Genomic DNA, 16,480 nt, shown 5'->3' with positions numbered 1-16,480 from the left:
CTATGATTGCAGAGCCTCTGAGGTTAGTCATCTCTTTTTGGGAGGAGAAATTATCTGGGTTATGTGACAGGTATTCTAGGTAATAATTAATATTATGAACAACATATTGATAATAATGATGATGCTCATAGGAAAGTGTTTAAGAGGGGCTGGGGAAGCTGGAACATGGCTATTAATGCATTTTAAACACATGCTTCACTCTTTCCTTAGAGCTCGGAAGCAGAAAGACCAAAGACCCAACAACTGGGCTTCTTGTTCCTAGGGGCCTTTCTGGGCAAGACACTTGTGAAGCAGAGTGAAATGAACCTAGCTCCATTTTCTGTGGTCTGGAAACGGGGGTGGGGGTAGGGGGCTCCATTTTCAGGGACTTCAAAGACCAGTTAAATACAAGTCACTCTGGTTCCCATTTTCATCCCCCAACCTATTTCTGAGGCAGCCCCCAGCCAGTTGCTGCTGTTTTTATTTTTTTAATGGTATTTAAGCACTTACTATGCACCAGGAGCTGTACTAAGCACCGGAGTAGATAGAAGTTAATCAGGTTGGACACAGTTCATGTCCCACGTGGGGTTCACAGTATTAATCTCCATTTTACAAATAAAGTAACTGAGGGACAGAGAAGTTAAGTGTCTGACCCAAGATCATGCAGCGGACAAGGGCAGAGCAGGGATTAGAACTCAGATCCTTCTGTCTCCCAGGCCCGTGCTCTAATCCATGTGCTGCTCTGTTCAATTTGGGAGTGCTTTGCCACAGGGATCTTCCCTTGGGCCATCTTGTCTCGGGCCCGGTCTGGAGAGGATTGGCATCCTATAGCAGAGGGGCAGATCCCACTGCTCAGTGGCTTATCAGCAGAACCGGATCTGCCAGTGTTGCCTAACCTTCTTCCTGCTGGGCTGGGCTTCAGGGAGGCACCTGCTTCCTCTCTGTACTTTTCCAACCCAGCAGCCCAGAGGATCTCCCGTCCTTAGACCTCCATCTCCTTGACCTCCCTTAGTTTAACCTCCTGTGAGATTCGTTTAGCTGCCTGTTCTGGGAGTGCAAGGCAGAAGCCGGTCGAGTCCCTTCTGCCCTTCATCATCATTATCATCATCATCAGTGGTATCTAGCAAGTCCTTATGTGCGGAGCACTGTATGGAGCACTGGGGATAATACAACAATGGAATTGATAGACTTATTGCCTATCCACAGTGAGGTGTCAGTTTGGAGGAGGGCTCTTGGAACATAAGTAGAATCTAGATCTGTTGTTTCCGTGGGTAGAATCTAGGGCTCCTTGGAGATGTTTTGTCCAGTGCATGCTGCGTCAACATGATTATCTCCAGCATCTCCTTTCCCATTTGGAAATAGGCAAGATGTTCCTTGTAAGAATGATTGCAAGTCTGGAGCCTCTCCCTCTCCCCCTCTCCTCTTTTCTCCATTCCTCTCTTTCCTTCTCTCTCCCCCTCTTTCTCCCTCTCTCCCCCATCTTCCTCTTTCCCTCTCCCAACCCCCTACTCACCTAAAATTTCTCAAATTCCCTTTGGCTTGCTGATAGCTTGCTAGCCTTTCCCCCTTAAAACCGTTTGGAATTGGACCATCAATTTACAGTTCTAGTTAACTTCTAGTCTTGAAAAAGTTGCCTAAGAAGGTGACAGGTTCAAATTCTTTTTCTATTTCTCTTCTTCAGTCTCTGGAACAAAAATCTTTTGAACATCAACTTCAAGGCCTTTCACCCTCCTGCTACATCCCAAACCAATGTCTATGGGTCTTGAGTCCCCCAAGCACTTAGCACAATGCTTAGCACACAGTAAATAGTCAATAGTTAGAGAAGCAGCGGGGCTCAGTGGAAAGAGCACGGGCTTAGGAGTCAGAGGTCATGAGTTCGAATCCCAGCTCTGCCACTTGTCAGCTGTGTGACTGTGGGCAAGTCACTTCACTTCTCTGTGCCTCAGTTGCCTCATCCGTAAAATGGGGATTAAGACTTTTAGCCCAACGTGGGACAACCTGATTCCCCTGTGTCTACCCCAGCGCTTAGAACAGTGTTCTCCTCATAGTAAGCGCTTAACAAATACCAACATTATTATTATTATTAATAAATACTGATTGATTTATTGGCTCTTCCATTTCTAACCTACTGCCTATGCCCTCACCCATTTCCCCCACCCCCCAGCTCCACCAGCCTAAAACGATGCCCCCCCTCCCTCCAGTTTGGCCAATCATGTTCTTCCTCTCCTTCATAATCTTTCTGAAAAGCCACCTCCTCCAGGAGGCAGTCTCTGATTAATTCCCCTGCTTTTCCAGTCTGATCACCCCCTAGGTCATGTCAGTCTCTTTTGCCCTTCCTGATTGATTGATCCGCTAAAGCTCATTCTTCCTCTCTATTCTCATGCTTTTTAAACTATAGTTTCATCCATGGATGTGGACTTGTCTTCCCCTACCTAGGCTGTAAGCTCCTTGAGAGCAGGGACCCTGACTTATACTTCTGTCTGTGCCCGTAAACATCTAGTAAAGCACTCAGCATCCAGCAAGTGCTTAGCCAATACCACCGATATGGATAAAGATGGTTTCCTGCACTATTACGTTTGAACAACTTAACAGCTGTGGGAGCTATTGTTGTCTCTGATTTTTATTCTTATGCTACAAGGTTGCATCCCTTGATTGGGTGCCAGCTGACAAATGGATCAAGTAGATAAAATCATCTGAGAGATTCAAAGCCTCACTCATCATGGTTATCAGTTCTTCATTTCTGAACATTCCCAATGGGCTAGGCACCACTATAACTTGCTCCACCCTGGGAGAATATGAATATCAGATATTCAAATATCAAAATCATCATTTGAGTTTTTTCTTCCTTCCAAGAAATGCTGAGAAGCAGATAATAATAATAATAATAAATAATGATGGCGTTTAAGTGCTTACTATATGCCAGGCACTGTACTAAACACTGGACAGATACAGGCAAATCAAGTTGAACACAGTCCCTGTCCCATGTGGGGCTCAATCCCCATTTTACAGATGAGGTAACTGAGACCCAGGGAACTGAAGTGACTTGCCAAGGTCACGCAGCGGACAAGTGACCAAGCCAGGATTAGAACCTGTGTTCGTCTGCCTCCCGAACCTGGGTTCTAGCCATTGCACCATGCTGCTTCTCAGTGATGATGATGATGAGGATGTCCTGGTGTGGTCTCAGGTGGGAGAGAACCCACTTACATTTCCACTTAATCAAAGAAGACTTCTTGGATGAGGTGGCTTTGAGGGAAAGGCAGAGTTTGGCTGAACCGATGCCCTCGTCCCCCCCGGGGGAGGGTTGGGGATAGTAGCTTGGGCAGGAGAGGGATGGAGAGTCAAAGGTCGGGAGGGGGTGTGGGTGGAGAGAGGCAGGAGCTCTTGAAATCCATGTCCCACCGCACTCCCGACTCCGTCTCCCCCCTCCCTTCTCCTTAATCATCGAATAATAAATGATGATTGTTAAGTGCTTACTATGTGCCAAGCACCGTTCTAAGACCTGAGGGAGTTACAAGGTAATCAGGTTGTCCGCCGTGGGGCTCACAGTCTCAGTCCCCATTTTACAGATGAGGGAACTACCGCAGCACAGAGAAGTGAAGTGACTTCACAAGGTCCCCCAGCAGACAAGTGACGGAGCCGGGATTAGAACCCACGACCGCTGGCTCCCAAGTCCGTGCTCCTGGGCCGTGCTGCTTTAAACCTGCCCCTTGCCCTCTTGCAAACCCACCCTGCCCTGCCTTCACACTTCCCCCTTTCCGGGAGGCCCAGGACCGGTTCTTTACCCGGTGTGAGTCACAACTCCGCTGGCCTGGCAGCTCAGCCCAACCGGTTCGCCTGCGCCCCCGGAGCGGGCAGCAGCTGGACGCTCGAGGGCTCTGGCTGGGGGTGACCCTCCAACCCGGAGGGGGTGGCCTTTTGCTCCCCCTGCTTTCCTCGAGCCGGGGAGATCTCCGAAGCCAAGTCTTCCCAGAGGAGGAAAGACCCCCCCCCCCCGCCCCCCAGGCCTCTCCCAGGCCCTCCAGCCACCAGACCCAGCGCTGAGCTCTCGCCAGGCAGGGGCGGGAGAGGGATGCGCCCTGCTAGCCAAGCGGGCCGGGCAGGTGGACGTCACCCGGGGCCCGCTCTAATTGCGGGTCATTAAAGTGAAGGCAGCAGCAGGAGGAGGAGGAGGAGGAGGGAGGGAGGACTGCTGGGCTCCCAAGCAGCAGCAGCAGCAGCAGCAGCAGCAGCAGCAGCAGCAGCAGCAGGAGGGAAGTGGTGGGCAGGCCGGACTTGGGCAGCAGACAGGTGGGCAGCCTCCCGGTGCCAGTTCTACCGAACTGGGCTCTCCAGCCGGGCCTTCAGTCGCCCCTGGCTCGCCCCCCTGCCAGCTGGCCAGCCGGGGCAGCTCGGACCTAGCCACCTTTTGGAGCTGGGCCCTCGGAGGGCCCCTCCGGGCCTGGGATGGGCGAGGACGTGGCCTGGCTGGACCTGCCCGGCCGCTGGACCTACGGCGTGGACGGCGGCGGGAGAGTCTTCTTCGTCGAGTACGTTGTCCCCCCTCGCCCTTGGGCGACTGGGGGGTGGGAGGGTGGGGTGGAGGTTTGGGGGGGCTTCTGCGGGTCTCGAGGTTCGGGCCGGGGGAGGGGGTGTCCGGGGGGCTGACCACGGGGCCGGAACGAAAAAGGGAGTCATTTTCCTCGCGCCTTTTTTCCAAACGGGGCAAAGTCCTTTGGCGACTATTTGCTCATCACTCCAACGTCGCTGGGGTGATGGGGGCAGGGAAGGGAAAGGGCATTTTCTTTCCGTAACAAAGAGGGGGAAGAAGGATCGGGACCCAGGGGGCCCGGGGCCCGGACCCTCGTTTTGGACGCCCCAAAAGGGGCAGCGGTGGAGGGCTTTGGGAGCCTGAGACTTTCCTTGGCTCTTTCAGAATGGGAATAATAATAATAATGATGATGGTATGCGTTAAGCGCTTACTATGTGCAAAACACTGTTCTAAGGGCTGGCGCTGTTCAAAGCGCTAGGGGCTGGACCTCGAGAGGAGGGAACCCCGAAGGTCATTTCGCTGTGGGGTCTAGGTTCAATTCCTTGCCCTCTCTGAGGCTTTTCGAAAACAGGCAGAATAACTCGCTCCCACCTTCACAGGGCTGAGGGGAGCGGGGAAGAGACGGTGCTCGGGCAGATTTCTGAATTGTCCATTCCTAGCGCTTAGTACAGTGCTGTACACCCGGGAAGCGCTCAATAAATACGAATGAATGAATGAGTCCCCTGGAAAATAGCACGTGTCATCGTATCCGCTTTATGGCCTTAACTAAGCATATTACAATCGTCGGAGAGGAGGTAAAAAACAAATTCTCCCAATATCCAGATGTGCAGTGCCTCCGTCTGACTTGAACCAGAAGGAAATTTAGTCCTTAAACGGGGTTAATCGATCATCCGATCGCTTTTATTATGGAAATTAACCGCGCTGAAGCCCCTGTCTCCCGATCTGTATCTGTACCTTAAATCAGACTTAAAGACCTTCGGTTCCCTTTGGGCACATCACAGCCCTATCCTTTTTTTTTTTTTTAAAAAAAAAAAAAGGTATTTAAGTGCTTACTGTGTGCCAGGCATCGTACTAAGCGCTGGGGTAGAGGCAAGCTAATCAGGTTGGACACGATCCCTGTCCCTTGTAGGGCTCCAAATCTTAATCCCCACTTTACAGAAGAAGTAATAATAATAATAATATTTGTTAAGCGCTTACTATGTGCCAAGGACAGTTCTAAGCGCTGGGGTAGATTCAAGATAATCAGGTTGTCCCACGTGGGACTCACAGTCTTAATTTACAGATGAGGTAACTGAGGCACAGAGAAGTTAAGCGACTTGCCAAGGTCACACAGAAGACAAGTGGCAGAGTCGAGATTAGAACTCACGTTTTCTGACTCCCAAGCCCGTGATCTTGCCACTAGGCCATGCTGCATGCTGCAAATAATGGTGGTATTTGTTAAGTGCTTACTATGTGCCAAGCACTGGGCTGGAGTAGATACAAAGTAATTAGGTTGTCCCAAGTGAGGCTCAGCGTGGCTTAGTGGAAAGAGCCCGGGTTTGGGAGTCAGAGGTCGTGAGTTCTAATCCCGGCTCCGCCACTAATCGGCTGTGTGACTTTAGGCAAGTCACTTAACTTCTGTGTGCCTCAGTTCCCTCATCTGTAAATTGGGGATTATGACTGTGAGCTCCACGTGGGGCACCCTGATTACCATGTGTCTACCCCAGCGCTTAGAACAGTGCTTGGCACATAGTAAGTGCTTAACAGATGCCACTATCGTTATCGTTAATCCCCATTTAACAGATGAAGTAACTGAGGCATAGAAAAGTGAAGTGATTTGCCCAAGATCACACAGCAGGCAAGTGGTGGAGCCTCATTAGAACCCAGGTCCTTCTGACTTCCAAGCCCTGCTCTATCCACTAGGCCACCCTGCTTTCCTCTCCTCATCTGTCCACCTGGCTGGACTTCCTGGCTTCATGGACTTAACTGAGCTTCCTTTTTTTGTTCTCCTCCCCTTGAGTCCTAAACTCAATTGATCCCTGGATTAGGCTTGGTCAGTGAGAGTGAAGGTGGCTCACAAAATATAAACTCTTTGTGGGCAAGGAATGTGTCTGTTTTATTGTTTTATTGTACTCCCCCAAGTGCTTTAGTACAGTGCTCTGCATCCAGTAAGCGCTCAAAAAATACAATTGAAAGAATGAAGGAACAGCCTGGGAATTCTGGCCCTGGCTATCATAGTCCAGAGGCACGAAGGTGGAGAAGTGTCTGGAAGTGGTTGCTCAGTGGAAAGAACATGGGCTTGAGAGTGAGAGGTCATGGGTTCGAATCCCGGATCTGCCACTTGCCAGCTGTGTGACTGTGGGCAAGTCGCTAAACTTCTCTGTGTCTCATTTACCTCATCTGTAAAATGGGGATTAAGTTTGAGTCTCACGTGGGGCAACCTGATTACCCTGTATGTACCCCAGCGCTTAGAACAGTGCTCTGCACATAGTAAATGCTTAACAAATACCAACATTATTATTGGAGGAGCTGGCTGGGGGACTCATCTCCAGAAGTGACCAGGATGGGAGGGAGAGGGGAATCTCATCCCTCTGCCTCCCCTCCCCTTTCCTTCGCCTTCCCACCCCCTGGGTTTTCCCTCCTTGAGTTGCAGCTCACCTCCTCCCCTCAACCTCCCTACGCAAAAAATAAATAAATAAATACAATTGCTTTCCTGTGACTCATGAAAGTGATGCTTTCTTCCCCAAGAGTTGAGAAATGTGTGAAAGGATTTGAACCCCAACTGAGAAAAGTAATGCCTCTGCTGGTGCTTTTCCAAGAGAGCAAGTTAGAGGATGAGCCTGGAGCAGAGAAGGCTGAGGGGTTATTATTAGAATGGGCCAAGAGAATCCCGGGACCCGCCCACCCGCTTGCCCATGTCCTCCAGTGCCTGCACGAAGCCCAGCTCTTAGTGCTTTCCCCATTTACTCAGGGGTCAGAAGCAGAAGGGCCAGGTTTGAACTACAGCAGCAGGGATTTAGGTTAGGCATCAGAGAAGCAGCATGGAGAAGCAGCATGGCTCAGTGGAAAGAGCCCGTGCTTGGGAGTCAGAAGTCAGGGGTTTTGAATCCCGGCTCTGCCGCTTGCCAGCTGTGTGACTTTGGGCAAGTCACTTAACTTCTCTGTACCTCACTTACCTCATCTGTATAATGGGGATTAAAACTGTGAGCCCCACGTGGGACAACTTGATCACCTTGTATCCCCCCGAGTGCTTAGAACAGTGCTTTGCACATAGTAAGTGCTTAACAGATTCCACCCTTAGTGTAGTGGACAGAGTATGGATCTGGTAGATGTCATGGGTTCTAATCCTGGCTCTGCCACTTGTCTGCTGTGTGACCTTGGGCAAGTCGCTTCCTCTGGGCCTCAGTCTCATCTATAAAATGGGGATTAAAACTGTGAGCCCCATGTGGGACAGGGACTGTGTCCAACCTAATTATCTTGTATCTACCCCAGCGCTTAGAACAGTGCCTGGCACATAGTAAGTGCTTAATAGATACCATTATTATTATTATTATCATCAGGGGGAGCTTCCTGATAAAGAGATGATAGGCAGAAGAAGGAGTAGTCAGGTGGCATGCAGAGTCTCCTTCTCAGGGGGCTTCATCTGCTTAGGATGGTTTTGGGGGGGTGTTGATAATTGCCCCAACCCCTCCTTTCTGAGGATCCTAGGGATTTTTTAATATTTTATTTATTTATATTAATGTGTGGCTCCCCCTCTAATCTATAAGCTCTTTGTAGACAGTGAACGTGTCGATCAACTCTGTTATAAATAATGATGACATTTGTTAAGCGCTTACTATGTGCCAAGCACAGTTCTAAGAGCTGGGGTAGATACAAGGCAATCAGGTTGTCCCATGTGGTGTTCACACTCTCAATCCCCATTTTACAGATGAGGTAACTGAGGCACAGAGAAGTTAAATGATTTGCCCAAAGTCACACAGCTGATAAGTGGTGGAGCCGGAATTAGAACCCATGCTCTCTGACTCCCAAGCCCGTGCTCTTGCTACTAAGCCATGCTGCTTCTCACTGTACTCTCCCAAGCTCTTAGTACAGCGCTCTGCATCCAGTGAATGCTCAATAAATATGATTGGTTGTTTATTCTACTTCTCAGAAAGCCTGGATCACCTGCTCTCCAGATGTTTCAATCCTTATCTACTTTGTGACCTTGGCCAAGTCACTTCACTTCCCTGTGCCTCAGTTTCCTCATCTGTAAAATTGGGATTAAGACTGTGAGCCCCATGTGGGACAGGAATTGTGTCCAACCTGATTGTCTTGTATCTACCCCAGTGCTGAGTAAGGTGCCTGGCACATAGTAAGTGCTTAGTAAATACCACAATTATTATTATTCAAGCACATCCACAGTCTGGAAAAGTCTACTTTGCTTTGGGAAGTGAAGATGGCTCCCAGTGGACGATGTCATCATGTCCCATTCCAGATCCAGTTCCCAGTCAGGGATTGGGACTTCAACTGGGATTGGAAAAGCAGCATGACCTAGTGAAAAGACCATGGGTCTGGGAGCCAGAGGACCTGGGTTCTAATCCTGACTCTGCCAATTTCTTGCTGTGTGACCTAGGGCAAAGCACTTCACTGCTCTGTGCCTCATTTCCCTCAATAGTAAAATGTAGATTAAATAATTATGGTATTTGCTAAGCACATACTATATGCTAAACACTGTTCTAAGCGCTGGGGTAGATACGAGGTAATCAGGTCGTCCCACATGGGGCTCACCGTCTTAATCCCCATTTTACAGATGAGGTAACTGAGGCACAGAAAAGTGAAGTGATTTGCCCAAAGTCACACAGCTGATAAGTGGCAGAGCCGGGATTAGAACCCACAACCTCTGACTCCTAAACCCGGACTCTTTCCACTAAGCCACGCTGCTTCTCATGCCTGTTCTCCCTCCTACTTAGACCATGAGCCCTACGTGGGACGGGGGCTGGGTCCGACCTAATTAACTGTACCTACCGCAGCGCTTAGAACAGTGTTTGACACATAGGAAGTGCTTGACAAATACCGTTAAAAACAAACAAACCCTTTGGGGAGGCTCACAGCTGAGGCAGAGTTAGTGGGGGTAGGAGGAAGGGAAGTGGAGTGTCCCAGAGGGGTCGACAATCTCTTCTCCGGAGCCTCACATGTCCCTCTCTGTCTTCTTCACAGCGATGAGACCAAATCGACCAGCTGGTTGCATCCCGCCCAGGCCAAACCCATCCAGACCGGACACTGGTCTACCTCGGGTAAGTAGTTGGCCAGATGGAGCCCTCAAGCCCCTTGGTCTCCCTGGCCCTCTGGCCACCTGCACTTGCCCTCTTCAGTGGGAATAACTTGAGGGAATCATGGCGGTGGACCTCGTTGCCTCCGTCCAGGGCTGTGGCAAGGCTGTGGCTGCTTCGGATCCTACCTGAGGCTGGGAACCCAGGCCTAGGAGCCGGGGTGGGACCTATAAAATGCATGAAAGCATCTCGGGACCAGCTCCAGAGATGTTCTCCTCAAGGAGTGGGATTGGTTCTCCCCCTCTGGACTATAAACTCACTGTAGACAGGGAACATGTCATCAAGCAATCAATCAATCATATTTATTGAGCGCTTACTCTGGCAGAGCACTGTGCTAAGCACTTGAGAGAGTACAACATAACAGAGTTGGTAGACACGTTCCCTGCCCACAACGAGCTTACAGACTACTAACTCTGTTGTATTGTACCCTCCCAAGGGCTGAATACAGTGTTTCACACACAATAAGAGCTCAATAAATATCACTGATTGATTTTCGTGTACTTTCTAGTGTTGGGGAGGGAACGGGAGCAGGGAAGCTAGCTAAATTATTATTGTTATTGTTATTACTAAAGAATTCAGTCCTGTTCTCAGCTTAAAAGTACTTGGGCACCGCCCTATTTCCATCTTATCAATCAACCAATCATTGGTATTTGAGTATCTCTTCCTTTAGACTGTAAGCCTGTTGGGGACAAGGAACGTGTCTGTTATATTGTTATAGTGTACTCTCCCATGTGCTTAGTACAGTGCTCTGCACACAATAAGTGTTCAGTAAATACGATTGATTACCATATACAGAAAACTGTACTAAGCGGTTGGGAGGATACAATGATGAAAGTAGACACAATCCCTCCCCTCTAGGAGCTGATAGTCTAGCTTACTATATGCTAAACACTGGTAGATTAGATGAAACACAGCTCCTGTCCCACATGGGACAACTAAGAGTGTATTTATTCTTGCTGTCTCCTTCTACTTTTCCACTTGAACCCCTTTTCTCCTCTGACTCTAGAGATATAAGCAAGGTGAATGCAAGTGAATAGAAGCAGAGAGTTTCTGTGCCCTTTTAAAGATGTCCTTTAAAAAGTTAGGAGCAAAACTCTTTGCCTCCCAAAATCCCTCCCTAGCCCTTCTCTCCTTTTCCACAGTCAGAGGAAATATATCAATTAATTGATGGTATTTATTGAGCGTTAACGGTGCAGAATGATATACCAAGTGCTTGGGAAAATACAATTCAATAGTGATAACAATAATTGTGGTATTTGCTAAGCGCTTACTATGTGCCAAACACTATACTAAGCACTGGAGCATATACAAGATAATCAGGTCCCACATGGGGTCTCACATTTGAAGTAGGAGGGAGAACAGGTATTGAATCCCCATTTTACAAGTGAGAAAACTGAAACAGAGAAGTTAAGTGACTTGTCCGAGGTCACACAACAGACAAGTGGAGGAGTCAGGATTAGAACTCAGGTCCTCTGACTCCCACACCTGTACTCTTTCCACTAGGCAACCCTGCCCTTCCCAATAGAGTTGGTAGGTAAGATCCCCGCTCACAAGGAATTTACAGTCTGATGATCAGGAGCCCTGTCTCCCTGTTGCAGGATTTTGTGGGACCTATATGCTATTCAGACAAAAATTGCTATTTGCTGGTTGCGTGATTTCTACTTTTTCTGCCCCCCAGCCTATGTTCTTTGTCTTAGCTGGTTTGATCAGCTCAAAAAGTTGTACTGAGGTCTGTAGAAAGTGCTCGCAGTCCATGTTATAGATGCAACAGGATGCTTGCTCTCATGGGGTTTCCAGTCTAAAATCACATCAGTGTGTCCACTGCAATGCATGGCCAACCAGGGGTTCGCAGAGCCGGCCACAGTGGGAACACAAAAAGGGTAAAAAACGGTAAAAAAGGGTAAAAAATGAGCGCCCGGTGCTCTTTTCTCTTTCACCTCCTTGTCTCTCTTCCCATCGGAAACTTAGGCTTTAAGAGAGCTACTCCCTTCTTCATGTCAGAGAGCCAGGCTGGTCTATATTGAGCACTTCACTCCCAGTTTTCAGCTGGGTTGCCCTCTTGCATGAGGCTTTGTTTCACTGTGTCCTTAAAATGCTTCCTCTGCCCTCCTTGCTTTCGGTTTCTCAATTTCAGCTCTCCATTCAGCCGCTGTTTGGATGTCCTGCTGTCCTTCATTTTCCTCACTTGCGTACTCAGTGCAGCTGTGTTAAGGTGAGCAGATTTTCGATGCTAGCTTGTGATCTTGTCTGGCCGTTCGATTTTGAGTGTGGCCCACAAGTTATGCTATAGGAAATGTTCAAAGAACCTGATACAGCTTTATTCAATCGCATTTATCGAGAGCTTACTATGTACAGAGCACTGTACTAAGGACTTGGGAGAGTACAGTATAACAATAACCGAATTCCCTGCTCACAGCGAGCTTTATGGGATCCAGGTCTCTCAGCCATAGAGGAGGTTGGACGACACTAGATTTTCTGGAGACCTTTAGTTTGGTCTGGAGCCTGATACATGCTGTCAACATACTCTGACAGTCTCCCAAAGAGTGTACTGGCTTTCTTGATTCTGTTTTCTATTTCTCTTTCTATCACTGCATCGTTGGACAGTGTGCAGCTCAGTAAATATTATTATTGACAACTGATGGATCAGCATATTCTGGACACAATGTCTGCCAACATTAGCATTAGAGAAGCAGCGTAGCCTGGTGGATAGAGACTGGACCTGGGAATCAGAAGGACTTGGGTTCTAATTCTGTTTCTGCCACTTGTCTGCTGCGTGACCTTGGTCAAGTCACTTAACTTCCATGTACCTCAGTTACCTCATCTGTAAAATGGGGATTAAGACTGTGAGCCCCATGAGGAACAGGGACTGTGTCCGCCTTGAGTAGCTTGTATCCACCCTAGTACTTAGTATAGTGCTTTTAATGGTATTTGTTAAATTCTTACTAGGTGCCGGGCAATGTACTAAACTATACTATGTGCCAGTGCCAGTGCTTGGCACATAGTAAGCGCTTAACAAATGCAACAGTTATCATGTATTATCATCAAAAATAATAATTCCAGATGGTCCCACTACACCCATTTTTACCTCTCAGTGACACTTTTCCAGATCAATCCCTCAAAGTCGAATATTTCCTGGAGAGGTGGCTCTGAATTATGATGCAGAAGAAGATGGTGGAGGGAGAGGAGGGGGTGAAGAGAAGCAGCAAGGAGCAAGAAAACTATTTCAGTAAAAAAGGAATGATTTGGGCAAAGGCTCAGAGAAGGGAAATAGGAGGACCTAATATTCCCACAGGCCTCCATCACCCCACCTCCACCACATCTCTCCAGGGGCAAATGGTCACTTCCTTAGGGCAGGTAATAGAGTCTACCATGTAACAAGAGAACCCTGGCAGGGAGAAACTGAGTGAGAAATTTCTGTTTTAGGAAAGGTGGTAAATTATTTGCTCTTAAACCAACTCTGAGTTATTCAGGGCTCATCAATCTCATTTTTAGAATAACCAGACCCTTTATTTCTCTGTCGGTATATTGGGGCAGAGCTTAATGAACCCCTCCTAACTCCCATTCCCTCTTTTCCTGCTGCTTCACCCTCCACCTTCTGCAGTACAGCTCTTCCCTGTGCCCCTGTTTCTGATTCCGTTAGAATCTAGAATCTAAAATTCCTCTAGACTGTAAGCTTGTCTCTAGACTGCAAACTCATTTTGGCCAGGGAACATGTCTACCAGCTCAGGTGTACTGCTCTCCCAAGTGCTTAGTACAGTGCACTGCACACAGCAAGCACTCAGTCAATACTATCAATTGATTCAAAGATTGATTTAGAAATCACACACCAAGAACTTGGAGCGGCTGTCCGGACCCCAACTTTTCAACCTCGGTCTTGAAGCAGTACTGGAGGAGGTGTCCCTGCTCCATCCTGCCTTCTCATCTGAGTCCCTACATGGTGAGGAAAGGAATAGCTGATAAAATCAGAAAAGAAGAGTAAAATGAGCCTGAGAGTCAGAAGACCAGGCTTCTAATCCCGGCTCTGCCAATTACTTATTGTGTGATCTTGGGCAAGTCACTTGACTTCTCTGTGCTTCAGTTTTCTCAACTGCAAAATGGGGATTCGATACCTATTCTCCCTCCTATTTAGACTGTGAGCCCCATGAGAGGCAAGGACTGTGTCCGAACAAATTAACTTGTACCTCCCCCAGTACTTAGAACAGTGTTTGACACATGGTAAGCGCTTAACAAATACCATAAAAAACGAAAACAGAAGAACTTATAAGAGCCATGCCAAAACTTGAACCAAAAGCCAGAAGAAACCCAACCGGGTCTCAGAGAGATCACCCTCCTCAAACCTTAGAAAAGCCAAACCCACCATGGCTTCCTGAGGAGCAAGGACGGAATTCCATCGGGTGAGCCAAGGAGTACCGATCTCTGCTGACTGTGTGGCTTTCTTTGTGTCTGCAGAGCTGGCCCCGGGCTGGGAGATAGGCTTCACCTCGCTGGGAGCTGTCTATTTCATCAAGTAAGTATCTTGTTCCCCTTTCCTGCCTCACCTTGTTTCCTAGAAAGGGTGGAATTTGTTAGTCAAGGGAGAAATCGGGTTTATTTTTTTGGCAGCAGGAGGGAAACGCCTGGGGTTTGGTGGGGCAGCTACTGGTAATGTTGGAAGTGGGAGGGAGTGGGGGATGGAGGGGCACCTTAGAACCTAGGAGAGGTAACCCTGGTACCCGGCTTGACCGGAGGTGGGGAGCAGGAATAAAAGTCATAATTCACCAGGCATCTATAGAGCGGGCATGAGACGCTTGGAGTTTGTGCTGGATAACAATAGATAACAGACCACATTCCTCCCCTTTGGTAGCAAGCCGTCTAGTAATAGCAGCATGGCATAGTGGACAGAGCACGGGCTTGGGAATCAGAAGGTCAAGGGTTCTGATCCTGGCTCCGCCACTTGTCAGCTGTGTGACATTGGGCAAATCACTTCGCTGGGCCTCAGTTGCCTCATTTGTAAAATGGGGTCGAAAATATGAGACCCATGTCGGGCAGGGACTGTGTCCAACCTGATTTGCTTGAATCCACCCCAACGCTTAGTACAGTGCCTGGCACATAGTAGGCACTTAACAAATGCCATAATTATTATTATTACTATTATTAATAGTGACAGACAGCACACGGCCTATCTGCCTCAGTGCCTTATTCCATAGAGAGACTGGAATGGCAAGAATGATTTGAGGGGAAAGAACTGTTGAGTTGTACTAGCCTGTAAACTCATTGTGGGCAGGGAATAGGTCTGTTTATTGCATGGCTCGGGAGAAGCAGCGTGGCTCAGCGGAAAAAACCTGGGCTTGGGAGTCAGAGGACCTGGCTTCTAATCCCACCTCTGCCACTTGTCAGCCGTGTGACATTGGGCAAGTCACTTAACTTCTCTGTGCCTCAGTTACCTCATCTGTAAAATGGAGATTAAGACTGTGAGCCCCACATGGGACTACCTGATTACCTTGTCTACTCCCCAGTGCTTAAAGCAGTGCCTGGCATGTAGTAAACACTTAAATGCCATTATTATTTTATATTGTACTCTACCAAGCACTTAATTCAGTGCTCTGTATACAGTATGTGCTCAATAAATATGATTGACTGATTGGGAAGTGGATGGGGTTTATTGTGGAAGACCTTCTGGGGGAGGTGGCCCAGAAGTGGATGGGGTTAATTGCGGAAGACCTTCTAGGGGAGGTGGCCCAGAGCTGTGAAGGGAAAAGAAAGTGGTGGAGGCGGTTGACGGAGAATAGAGCCGGGGAGAGGTTCCGGCCCGAGGTTTGAACCAGGGCTCAGGGAAGGGAGCCGCAGGAACAAGTGAGGTTTCCGGATCCGATAGGAGAACTGGAGGGGAGGGGAGAGCCAGCCACCGATCCCATTCTCACAACCTTGGGGCTGCAGTACAGAGTAGTGGATAGAGCAGGGCCTGGAAATCAGAAGGTCATGGGTTCCAAACTCGGCTCTTCCATTTGTCTGTTGTGCAGCCTTGGGCGAATCACTTCACTTCTCCCTGCCTCAGTTACCTCATTTATAAAATGGGGATTAAACTGTAAGCCCTATATGGGACAGGGACTGTGTCCAACCTGATTTGCTTGTATCCACCCCCAGGCTTAATTCAATGCTTGGCACATAGCAAGCACTTAAGAAAAACCATAATAATAATAATTATTATTACTATACCCAGTGGGCTCCTGGGTCTTTCCCTCCCCCAACCTTCCATACCCTTCTGGCTGGGAGCAGGGTCCTGGCTCAGCCCAGAGCTCCTGTTCTTAGTCCCTGGTACTCCTAACCCACTTCCCCTTTCCCCAACTCTCTCTTGTTCCCCCACTCTGATCTGAGAAATGGTGTGGCTTAGTGGAAAGAACACAGGCTTGGGAGTCAGAGGCCATGGGTTCTAATCGCGCCCCTGCCATTTGCTGTGTGACGTTGGGCAAGTCACTTAACTTCTCTGTACCTCAGTTACCTCATCTGTAAAAATGGGGGTTAAGACTGTGAGCCCCACGTGGGACAACCTGATTACCTTGTATCTATCCCAGCACTTAATACAGTGCTTGGTACATAGTAAGCGCTTAACAAATACCATAATAATTATTATTATAGTGTACTCTCCCAAACGCTTAGTATAGTGCTCTGCACACAGTAAGTGCTCAATAAATATGATCGACGGACT

The 16,480-nt window shown here is 48.4% G+C and overlaps 1 protein-coding gene across 1 annotated transcript in view; it reads left to right on the top strand.

Annotated features, from left to right (window-relative positions):
• Positions 1-14,254: 14,254 nt before the first annotated feature.
• Positions 14,255-16,480, top strand: part of PLEKHA6 (pleckstrin homology domain containing A6) — a 139,003-nt gene continuing 136,777 nt past the window's right edge. Inside the window, exon 1 of the mRNA XM_029068585.2 lies at positions 14,255-14,302. The gene's annotated coding sequence lies outside the window, so the exon portion shown is untranslated. The remainder of the gene's footprint in view (positions 14,303-16,480) is intronic.

Source organism: Ornithorhynchus anatinus, chromosome 7 (assembly GCF_004115215.2).
Source record: "Ornithorhynchus anatinus isolate Pmale09 chromosome 7, mOrnAna1.pri.v4, whole genome shotgun sequence".
Classification (NCBI taxonomy): Eukaryota; Metazoa; Chordata; class Mammalia; order Monotremata; family Ornithorhynchidae; genus Ornithorhynchus; species Ornithorhynchus anatinus.
This window is presented reverse-complemented; position numbering and strand designations above follow the sequence as displayed.